The sequence below is a fragment of the Myxine glutinosa genome, chromosome 3, assembly GCF_964187855.1.
Source record: "Myxine glutinosa chromosome 3, kmMyxGlut1.1, whole genome shotgun sequence".
Classification (NCBI taxonomy): Eukaryota; Metazoa; Chordata; class Myxini; order Myxiniformes; family Myxinidae; genus Myxine; species Myxine glutinosa.
The window spans coordinates 166,249,844-166,262,176 of record NC_136263.1 but is presented as its reverse complement, the minus strand read 5'-3'; the positions used below and the strand labels follow the sequence as shown (position 1 = coordinate 166,262,176).

At 43.2% G+C, this 12,333-nt stretch overlaps 1 protein-coding gene and 1 long non-coding RNA gene across 2 annotated transcripts in view; one reads left to right on the top strand and one right to left on the bottom strand.

Annotated features, from left to right (window-relative positions):
* LOC137423072 (uncharacterized) overlaps positions 1-8,031 on the bottom strand; it is a 135,469-nt gene extending 127,438 nt beyond the window's left edge. Inside the window, exon 1 of the long non-coding RNA XR_010983636.2 lies at positions 7,995-8,031. This is a non-coding gene — a long non-coding RNA (uncharacterized LOC137423072). The remainder of the gene's footprint in view (positions 1-7,994) is intronic.
* Positions 1-12,333, top strand: part of LOC137423071 (regulating synaptic membrane exocytosis protein 4) — a 375,068-nt gene that overhangs the window by 133,969 nt on the left and 228,766 nt on the right. The window lies entirely within an intron of this gene.

The following is a 12,333-nucleotide window of genomic DNA, read 5'->3' as shown; positions in this document are numbered from 1 at the left end:
TCCCTCCCCTTGCCCCTTCCCTCCCAAACTTCCCCCTCACCCCTCCCCTTCAAATCTCCCCACCCTCATTGCTTCTCAATTTCCCCCCTCTCACTCCCCCTCCTCAAAGCGTCCTCCCCGCTTCTTCCCCCTTCAAACTCTCACCTCCATCTCCCCCAACCTTCTGCCTCGCTCTTCCCCCTCCTCAAATAACACCTCATTGTGGCTCACCCAATCACCATCAAACCTTTTGTCCGCCCCATCCTTCCCTTTCTCCGAGCTATTCTGAAATCTCTGACACACCTTCAACAGCTCTCCCTACCTCTTCCACCTCTTCCACATCTTACCCTACCCCTCCTCCCCCCTGTTCTGTATCTGATGCTCCCCCTTCCTCTTCATTAACGGTATGGACCTCAAACATCCGGGGCCTTCGTTTAAACTTAACTGATCTCTCCATACAGGTTGCTTCTGTCAAACCAGACGTGATCTGCTTAACAGAAACTTTCCTCCTTTATGATGTCTCTGATTCCATAGTATCTCTCCCGGGCTACTCCCTCCTCCGGTATGATAGACCTGAGCCTCGTCCTGGAGGCGGGGTTGCTATCTTTATCAAAAACTCTCTTCCTCACTCGCCCTGCACTGCACTCTCTCCACCTCACCCCCAGGAATACCTCTGGCTACGGCTTCCCCTTCGCTCCCACCTCTTGTTCATATGTGTGTTGTACCGTCCACCAAACAGTGATGACTCCATCTACATCTCGCTGTCTGATGATATGGACCAACTTCTATCTACTCATCCCAACTCTCTCTTCCTCATATGTGGTGATTTCAACTGTCATCATGCCAGTTGGCTGGGTGTGGGTACCTCTCTCACCAGCCATGGCTCCTCAGCAAAGGACTTCTGCGACTCACTGGGACTGACACAATCTGTCAATTTCCCGACCCGGATCTCAGTCAACGGAACATCTTCTCTTCTGGACTTGGTTATGACTAACTTCCCTGAAAATGTCTGCTGCTCTTCTTCTGCTCCGATCGGATCATCTGATCATGTCCTTGTTAAAGTGGACATCTCTCTGACCATCCTCAGGGAGCCTGCTCAGCGTCGACGAGTCTGGCATTTCACTCAGGCCAACTGGCACGGTCTTCAAGCAGCCATCAATCATCTGGACTGGTCTCCCATCTCTACCACCTCTGACATCAACTCATCCTGGGAATTCTTCCAAAGTAAATTGCTCTCTCTCATGCACAGATTTATCCCATCTCGTCTTCAGTTGTCATACCCTTCCTCCCGTCCATGGTACACGGAATCTTGTGGTGAGGCTGTGCCCAGAAACAACTTGCCTTCATCTCCTGGAAAGCAAATCCAACGGAAGGAAATCTCATTTCCTTTCACAAAGCCCGAAACAAGTGTGTGTCCACCCTCAGGAGAGCCAGGAAACAATATCTCTCCATTCTCAAGACCGAACTCTCTTATCTGTCTCCCTCTTCCAAATCCTGGTGGCGTCTGGTCAAATCCGTTTCTGGTGTTTGTTCCCCCTCCATCCCCTCCCTTACCTCAAACGGCTACACAGCTGACTCCGCACGTGAAAAAGCTGAATGCCTCAACTCTGTGTTTGCCTCTAAATCTTGTGTCCCAAACCCATCCCTCTCTGTACCCACCATACCCAGTCGTACCCTGCTGCTCCTGGACTCCGTGTCCTTTCCTCCTGACAAGGTGGAAAAGTTTCTGTCAACCCTCGACTCTGATTCTGCAACTGGACCCGACGGCATCAGCCCACGGGTCCTAAAATCCTGCTCTGCTGCTCTATCTCACCCTCTCTCTGTTCTCTTCACCCTCTCTTTTGCTCAAGGTCAACTGCCATCTGCTTGGAAATCAGCCAACATCACCGCTTTGCACAAAAAAGGTGCAAAAACAGATCCTAGCAACTACAGACCAATCAGCCTTCTCCCAATTATCAGCAAAGTCATGGAATCCATCATTGCTTCGGATATGAAATCTTTCCTCTTCTCCAATGGCTTGATCTCTGATCATCAATTTGGTTTCAGACCAGGTCACTCTACTCTGGACATGCTGCTTCTGCTGTCTCAACAATGGATGGAGGTCCTCAATGCCAAACAGGAAATTAGAGCTGTCTCCCTCGACATATCACGTGCCTTCGACACGGTCTGGCACCCCGCTCTGCTCACCAAACTCTCCTCCTTTGGTATCCATGGAAATCTCCACGCATGGCTGGCGGACTTCCTCTCTAGTCGTCGTCAACGTGTGGCCCTGAATGGGTTTCTCTCATCTCCTCTTCCTGTTCAGGCTGGAGTTCCCCAAGGCAGTGTTCTGGGCCCCGTGCTTTTTCTGGTCTTCATCAATGATCTCTCTGACTCTCTCGAAAATCCTCTCTATCTCTTTGCTGATGACTCCACTCTCTGCCGCTCCATTCCTCTTCCCTCAGATCGGCAGTCTGCTGCCTCCTCACTCTCTGAAGACCTGGACAAAATCACAGACTGGTCAAACAAGTGGAACATGTCTTTCAATCCTGACAAATCTCACACTCTTACTATGTCTCTCCGAAAAGATCGACTGGACAACCCTCCCATCTACTTTCTCAACAATCCTCTCCAAGAAGTTCTGTCGCTCAAGATTTTGGGTCTCAATATCTGCCATGATCTTTCTTGGGAAAACCACATTTCCAAGCTGGCCTCCAAAGCCAGTCGCCGACTGGGCATCCTCCGTCGTGCGAAGTCCTTCCTCGGCACACCTGAGCTCCTCACCACATACAAGGCTTTCATCCGCAGCTCAATGGAATACTGTTCTCCCCTATGGGCCGGTGCTCCTGCCTCACACCTAGCTCGGCTTCACGCTGTTGAAACCAAAGCTTTCAGAATTATTGGAATCTCCCGCGATGAAGCTATCTCTGAGGGCCTTTCACTCACTCACCGCAGGCAGGTAGGTGGTCTTTCTGTCTTCTACCGACTCCTCTCCGGCCTTGCACCCCCAGCTCTCTCTGTGCTCTGTCCCCCAAATATTCCTACAGGTCGCACAAGATCTGCCAGCAACCCTCTGATGGTTAAACTGCCGAAATCTCGGCTCTCTGCTCACCTTCACTCTTTCATTCCTCTTTTCTCCCGCCTCTGGAACAAACTCCCTCACTCCCTTCAATCCCACTCCTCCCTCCAGGTCTTTAAAACAGCTGTTCACCACCATCTCTTATCTTCCCCCATCCAAAACCTTGATCTTTTCTACCCCCGCTAATTCACCCCAGATCCACCTTGTTTGAAATTCCAACTTCTTTCCTGGAAGTCCTGGCAGTGTCCATATGTTTTATACCTCTCCCACCGCCCCCTTCCCACGCCCCCCCCCAAAGCCCTCGCCCTCTCTCAGATCTCTCGATGTCTCCATGTCTCTCGGTCCCTGCTCTCAAATGTTGTGTTTGTGTCCTTCCCCCTCTCTCCCCATCTTGTCTACCGCTCCCTATGTTATATGTTTTATGTGTCGGTTTGTCTTTCTGTGTGATTAATGTTCGCTCTTTCACGAGCCTCGACCTTGTATACAAAAAAAAAAAAAAAAATAAAAAAAAAAAAAATAGAGGGAGTTGAGCGAAGAATACCTCACGGGGTATGATATAAGAAGCATAGTTGAATCTCCACAGACCAACACACAGCGGGTTGAAGTTGATCCATCGTTGGGAAGAGATGAGTCACTGAAACTGACCTGGTTCGCATACAAAAGACCCCAATTCCTCCTTCACTGGGTATGTCAGTTTGAAACAGAGCGTGATAGTTCAGGAGAATGTGTCGATGCCTTTTTGCTTTCCTCATCCTCCTTAAACCCCTCCTTCCATTCTAAATATGCGGGTGCCATTTTATTTCTCATTTTGTTTTTGTTGTTGTTGTTGCAACTTAATGGGAAACGTAACAACAAAGGTAACCTTTCCCAAGCACAAGTAAACGAATATACTGGTCCGTAACAAGAAGAGCACTTGATGTTAATGGCGAGGAACACCTGACAAGAGTCATCATTTTAGATTTGATTGGTAAATATGATGGATTAGCTACTACAACACTTCATATTTGCTGCTCATGTATGCTTTTCTTTATGTTATTGTGATTTGTGATCACAAGTTTTTGAAGATTCTCATCAATGTGAATTTTTTTCTTTTAATTTAAGGCTGCTTGGCTGCACCATTTTCTGGGGGTGCGGCTGTGCTGCTGATGCAGTGCCCCCTCACTCATTTTGCCGACCTCCGAACGATGACAGGCTGAGTTGACCTGCCTGGTGTTAAGACAGAGGCTTGAACTCAAGACCCTAGGGTCTTAAGCAAGCCACCTAAACCGATAAGCCAAACACCAGGCTTATCAATGCGAGTTAAAGAGTGCTAAATGATAAGCTTGGTTTCTTCTTACCCAAAATAAGCTGTATTAATAACAGTCAACATTTTTTCATTATTATTTAATTTTTATTTATTTAATTTTTTTTTTGTATACCAAGTCGAGGCTCGTGTAAGAGCGAACTAACATTGTTATAATAGTAGAAAACACTAATGGAGGCTTTTGCGCAGCAGTGTATGTGCTAATGACATGTGACACGTGATTTGTGTACAAGCTCATTCGAGCCTTCAATCAATGTAAAAATAAAAAAAACATGCCCCATTTAACTAAATTTGGCTTCGGGATACACTGCTTCGTTCAGTGTTGATTTGAAATTTGAATCAGGAAATTGTCCGATTCATTTTGCATGCTTTGCATGATGCATGGGAAATGGTGCCAACTACTCTTTTATACAGATTTGTTCCTCTTGACCCAAATTGAAGGATATAAAATATGAAAACCAGAAACTCACCTGGAAGAACAATGCGTTTTACATTTTTTTTTGTAATTTCACAAATTTGAAAAAGCATCTGAATAATTTAAGCTCTGAAAATAACTTTAACCTTCACAATGTAATGCAGCGTAAGCTCAATTGGCACAGATTTCTACACAATCATCGTTCCTGGCAATTATGGCAAAACGTTCAGCTAATTTGAGGATGGCAGGATAGCCCAGAGGTATGCGCACATGTCTGTGTGCTGTCTAGCTAGCCTGGGTTTGAATATTGACCGAGCTATAAACTGTCATTCGAGGGTTTCATATCCAGGACGGAGCATCGATGTGGGTGCCGTCCATCGCTGGACCCATCTGCCAGCCTAGGGTGTGAAAGATTACACCGCTTGCTTGCGAAAGACACCACGTTACACCGCTTGCTATTTCAGAGTTAATTGTTGTCTGGGCAGAAGCTCCTACACGATGGAAAATAGGAAGAGTACCCGTCCCAAGTGATGGGAAAAGCGAGCAAAAGTATCCCCATTCCTCTCTCTCCCTCCCCTCCATCCTCTCTCTCCCCTCTCCTCCCTCACCCACTCTCTTTCTCCCCCACTCCCCTGTCCCTTCCCCACTCCCCTTTCTCCAACACTCCACTCTCCCTCCCTTGTCACTCTCCCTCCCTTGTCTCCCCCACTCCCCTGTCTCCCCCACTCCCCTGTCTCCCCCACTCCCCTGTCTCCCCCACTCCCCTGTCTCCCCCACTCCCCTGTCTCCCCCACTCCGTCTCACCTCACGCCCTCCCTCACCCACTCTCTTTCTCCCCCACTCCCCTCTCCCTTCCCCACTCGCCTTTCTCCACAAGTCCACTCTCCTTCCCCTGTCTCCCCCACTCCCTTGTCTCCACCACTCCCCTGTCTCCCCCACTCCGTCTCACCTCACGCCCTCTCTCCCCACTCCCCTCTCTCCACCACTCCACTCCCCTCTCCCCACCAATCCACTCCCCTCTCTCCACCACTCCACTCCCCTCTCTCCACCACTCCACTCCCCTCTCTCCACCACTCCACTCTCTCTCCCCTGTCTCCGCCACTTCCTTGTCTCCCCCACTCCCCTGTCCCTTCCCCACTCCCCTGTCTCCACCACTCCCCTCTTCCCCACTCCCCTCTTCCCCACTCCCCTCTTCCCCACTCCCCTCTTCCCCACTCCCCTCTTCCCCACTCCCCTCTTCCCCACTCCCTTCTTCCCCACTCCCTTCTTCCCCACTCCCCTCTTCCCCAGTCCTCTCCTTCCCACTCCCCTCTCCCACATCCTCCTCTCCCCCATTCTCCTCTTCCCCACGCCCCTCTTCCCCACTCCTCTCCTTCCCACTCCCCTCTCCCACATCCTCCTCTCCCCCATTCTTCTCTTCCCCACTCCCCCTATCCTCTCTACGTGTGCATGCTCTATCCTTGTTATTACAAACTTTTCTTTAACTTCATCTGCACCTTGTTTGTTTGTCCTGTTTCAAATCTTTGATCCGCTCGTTTTCTAGGTTCCATACGTCCTAGAGAGCTGAAATTTGGCCCACTGTCCTCTTTTGTGGTACATATTCATCTATCAAAATGTAATTATTATTTATTTATTTTTTAATTAAAAAAATTTTTTGTTTCAAAATTTAAAAAAATTAAAGTATGTAGCCCGAAAACATGTTTGTTCGTTTACTTGTTTATTAAACAGCTTTAATTTCCTTTTCAGTTTTTTTTTTTTTTGCTTTTGCTATTCAGTTGGAAACTTTTATTTGATATCTGATATACCATACTCGTTACAAAGCAGCATCCTCAGCAAGAGTTATACTGGGTGGTTTGTCATTGCCCTTCCAGCAGTCGGTTGGGCAGGAATTTGTAACTTGTTCAGGGTGCTGGCGATGCCAGCGATAGTCAGTTTAATGTCCATCGGAGGGACACACATTGATGAAGATTTACCGGCCTGTGAAACACCGGGATGATAGTTTATATCTAGGTCTGGATTCAAACCCAGGCTAGACAGCTTCGAGAATGTGCGTATCTCGAGGTCATCCTGTATGCCGAGGTCATACCTGAACGCACTGTTAATAATCAACCTGCGATTCCATGTTGTATGTATTGCCATACGTTAAAATGTGTAATAAAAGAAGAATCCGAATCCAAAAAGATCGTGACTGATGCCACTCTACGGTGTAAAATAAAATCAGACATAAAACGAGAACGGCACTCAGTAGAGAGCATACCTCTGCCTGGTGAACAGTTTACGTTTTGTATCTCAGAGTAGACCAGAAAATCACAATACGGAATCACATTTAATCAAAATCAATCACAGGAATCACCATCGGGCCAGTCTTTCATACCCCGATCTACCCCTCGTTTTTGGCCATATCACTCAATGGTGAAGAATCAGTTAAATTCTACTCGCTGGATCCGGATCCGGATCTTCACCAAAATTCAATCGATTCTTCCTTGTCACACACACAACCTGCCCAACAAGTTTCGTCCAAATCCATCGATAACTTTTTGAGATATCCTTCTATGTATCGTTTTTGGCCCTATCTCCCAATGCTGAAAAATCACTTAATAATTAAATAATTCTCATAACCGAATCTATATTCAGATCTTCACCAAAGTCGAATCGAATCGAATCGTCCTTTTCAGACACTCAACCGGTCCACCAAGTTTCGTCCAAATCTGTCCACAACTTTTTGAGATATCCTTCTATCTATCGTTGTTGGCCCGATCTCCCAATGGTGAAGAATCACTTTTAAAATTCTAGTAGCCGGATCCGAATCCGGATCTTCACCAAAATCGAATCATTTCGTCCTTGTCACATTCGCTACATCTCTGACAAATTTCGTCCGAATCCGTCTGCAACATTTTGAGATATCTTGTTCACAAACGGACAGACAAACAGACAGGGGTGAAAACATAACCTACATCCATCTTTTGTGGCGGAGGTAATAATTATCTTTTAAAAAGTAAAAAAAAGAAAAAAAAAAGAGAATTTTGGAGACATTCTTACCTCACGTCTCGTGGAGCCTATTATTTAATTATTTAATTAAAGAATATTATTTTTCCTAAATATGTTGTGATTTCACTCTAGATTTCAACATAATTATTTAGGCCATGAGTTCCGATCGGGAAATCTGAAAGCGAATTTTGAAAATCAGCTTTTAATAAACCGATATGATACATTATTCAATCTTGCCAGGAGACACTCACGTTACATCAAGCTTCAAACGAGCCAACCAGCGTAACCTGGAACAGACGAATAGACAGACACACTGACAATGATGTTGATGACAGCAATGATGACCATGATGTTGATGACAGCAATGATGACAATGATGTTGATGACAGCAATGTTGACAATGATGTTGATGACAGCAATGATGACAATGATGTTGATGACAGCAATGATGACAGTGATGTTGATGACAGCAATGATGACAGTGATGTTGATGACAGCAATGATGACAATGATGTTGATGACAGCAATGATGACAATGATGTTGATGACAGCAATGATGACAATGATGTTGATGACAGGAATGATGACAATGATGTTGATGACAGCAATGATGACAATGATGTTGATGACAGCAATGTTGACAATGATATTGATGACAGCAATGATGTTGATGTTGATGACAGCAATGATGACCATGATGTTGAGGACAGCAATGTTGACAATGATGTTGATGACAGCAATGATGACAATGATGTTGATGACAGCAATGATGACAATGATGTTGATGACAGCAATGATGACAATGATGTTGATGACAGCAATGATGACAATGATGTTGATGACAGCAATGTTGACAATGATGTTGATGACAGCAATGATGACAATGATGTTGATGACAGCAATGATGACAATGATGTTGATGACAGCAATGATGACAATGATGTTGATGACAGCAATGATGACAATGATGTTGATGACAGCAATGTTGACAATGATGTTGATGACAGCAATGATGACAATGATGTTGATGACAGCAATGTTGACAATGATGTTGATGACAGCAATGATGACAATGATGTTGATGACAGCAATGATGACAATGATGTTGATGACAGCAATGATGACAATGATGTTGATGACAGCAATGATGACAATGATGTTGATGACAGCAATGATGACAGTGATGTTGATGACAGCAATGATGACAATGATGTTGATGACAGCAATGATGACAATGATGTTGATGACAGCAATGATGACAATGATGTTGATGACAGCAATGATGACAATGATGTTGATGACAGCAATGATGACAATGATGTTGATGACAGCAATGATGACAGTGATGTTGATGACAGCAATGATGACAATGATGTTGATGACAGCAATGATGACAATGATGTTGATGACAGCAATGATGACAATGATGTTGATGACAGCAATGATGACAATGATGTTGATGACAGCAATTATGACAATGATGTTGATGACAGCAATGATGACAATGATGTTGATGACAGCAATGATGACAATGATGTTGATGACAGCAATGATGACAGTGATGTTGATGACAGCAATGATGACAGTGATGTTGATGACAGCAATGATGACAATGATGTTGATGACAGCAATGATGACAATGATGTTGATGACAGCAATGATGACAATGATGTTGATGACAGCAATGATGACAATGATGTTGATGACAGCAATGTTGACAATGATGTTGATGACAGCAATGTTGACAATGATGTTGATGACAGCAATTATGACAATTATGTTGATGACAGCAATGATGACAATGATGTTGATGACAGCAATGATGACAATGATGTTGATGACAGCAATGATGACAATGATGTTGATGACAGCAATGATGACAGTGATGTTGATGACAGCAATGATGACAATGATGTTGATGACAGCAATGATGACAATGATGTTGATGACAGCAATGATGACAATGATGTTGATGACAGCAATGATGACAATGATGTTGATGACAGCAACGATGACAGTGATGTTGATGACAGCAATGATGACAATGATGTTGATGACAGCAATGATGACAATGATGTTGATGACAGCAATGATGACAATGATGTTGATGACAGCAATGATGACAATGATGTTGATGTTGATGACAGCAATGATGATCATGATGTTGATGACAGCAATGACGACAATGATGTTGATGTTGATGACAGCAATTATGACAATGATGTTGATGACAGCAATTATGACAATGATGTTGATGACAGCAATTATGATAATGATGTTGATGTTGATGACAGCAATGATGACAATAATGTTGATGTTGATGAGAGCAATTATGACAATGATGTTGATGACAGCAATTATGACAATGATGTTGATGACAGCAATGATCACAATGATGTTGATGACAGCAATGATGACAATGATGTTGATGACAGCAATGATGACAATAATGTTGATGTTGATGACAGCAATTATGACAATGATGTTGATGACAGCAATGATCACAATGATGTTGATGACAGCAATGATGACAATGATGTTGATGACAGCAATGATGACAATAATGTTGATGTTGATGACAGCAATTATGACAATGATGTTGATGACAGCAATGATCAGAATGATGTTTATGACAGCAATGATCACAACGACGTTGATGACAGCAATGATGACAATAATGTTGATGTTGATGACAGCAATTATGACAATGATGTTGATGACAGCAATTATGACAATGATGTTGATGACAGCAATGATCACAATGATGTTGATGACAATGATGTTGATGTTGATGACAGCAATTATGACAATGATGTTGATGACAGCAATTATGACAATGATGTTGATGTTGATGACAGCAATTGTGACAATAATGTTGATGTTGATGACAGCAATTATGACAATGATGTTGATGACAGCAATTATGACAATGATGTTGATGACAGCAATTATGACAATGATGTTGATGACAGCAATGACGACAATGAGGTTGATGACAGCAATGATGACAATGATGTTGATGACAGCAATGATCACAATGATGTTGATAACAGCAATGTTGACAATGATGTTGATGACAGCAATTATGACAATGATGTTGATGACAGCAATTATGACAATGATGTTGATGTTGATGACAGCAATTATGACAATGATGTTGATGTTGATGACAGCAATAATGACAATGTTGTTGATGACAGCAATTATGACAATGATGTTGATGTTGATGACAGCAATTATGACAATGATGTTGATGACAGCAATTATGACAATGATGTTGATGTTGATGACAGCAGTGTTGACAATTATGTTGATGACAGCAATTATGACAATGATGTTGATGTTGATGACAGCAATGATGACAATGTTGTTGATGACAGCAATGGTGACAATGTTGTTGATGACAGCAATGATGACCATGATGTTGATGACAGCAATGATGACATTGATGTTGATGACAGCAATTATGACAATGATGTCGATGTTGATGACAGCAATGTTGACAATGATTTTGATGTTGATGTTGATGTTGATGACAGCAATGTTGACAATGATTTTGATGTTGATGACAGCAATGATGACAATGATGTTGATGTTGATGACAGCAATGATGACCATGATGTTGATGACAGCAATGATGACAATGATGTTGATGTTGATGACAGCAATGATGACAATGATGTTGATGACAGCAATTATGACAATGATGTTGATGACAGCAATTATGACAATGATGTTGATGACAGCAATGACGACAATGAGGTTGATGACAGCAATGATGACAATGATGTTGATGACAGCAATGATCACAATGATGTTGATAACAGCAATGTTGACAATGATGTTGATGACAGCAATTATGACAATGATGTTGATGACAGCAATTATGACAATGATGTTGATGTTGATGACAGCAATTATGACAATGATGTTGATGTTGATGACAGCAATAATGACAATGTTGTTGATGACAGCAATTATGACAATGATGTTGATGTTGATGACAGCAATTATGACAATGATGTTGATGACAGCAATTATGACAATGATGTTGATGTTGATGACAGCAGTGTTGACAATTATGTTGATGACAGCAATTATGACAATGATGTTGATGTTGATGACAGCAATGATGACAATGTTGTTGATGACAGCAATGGTGACAATGTTGTTGATGACAGCAATGATGACCATGATGTTGATGACAGCAATGATGACATTGATGTTGATGACAGCAATTATGACAATGATGTTGATGTTGATGACAGCAATGTTGACAATGATTTTGATGTTGATGTTGATGTTGATGACAGCAATGTTGACAATGATTTTGATGTTGATGACAGCAATGATGACAATGATGTTGATGTTGATGACAGCAATGATGACCATGATGTTGATGACAGCAATGATGACAATGATGTTGATGTTGATGACAGCAATGATGACCATGATGTTGATGACAGCAATGTTGACAATGATGTTGATGACAGCAATTATGACAATGATGTTGATGTTGATGACAGCAATGATGACAATGACGTTGATGACAGCAATGATGACCATGATGTTGAAGACAGCAATGACGAC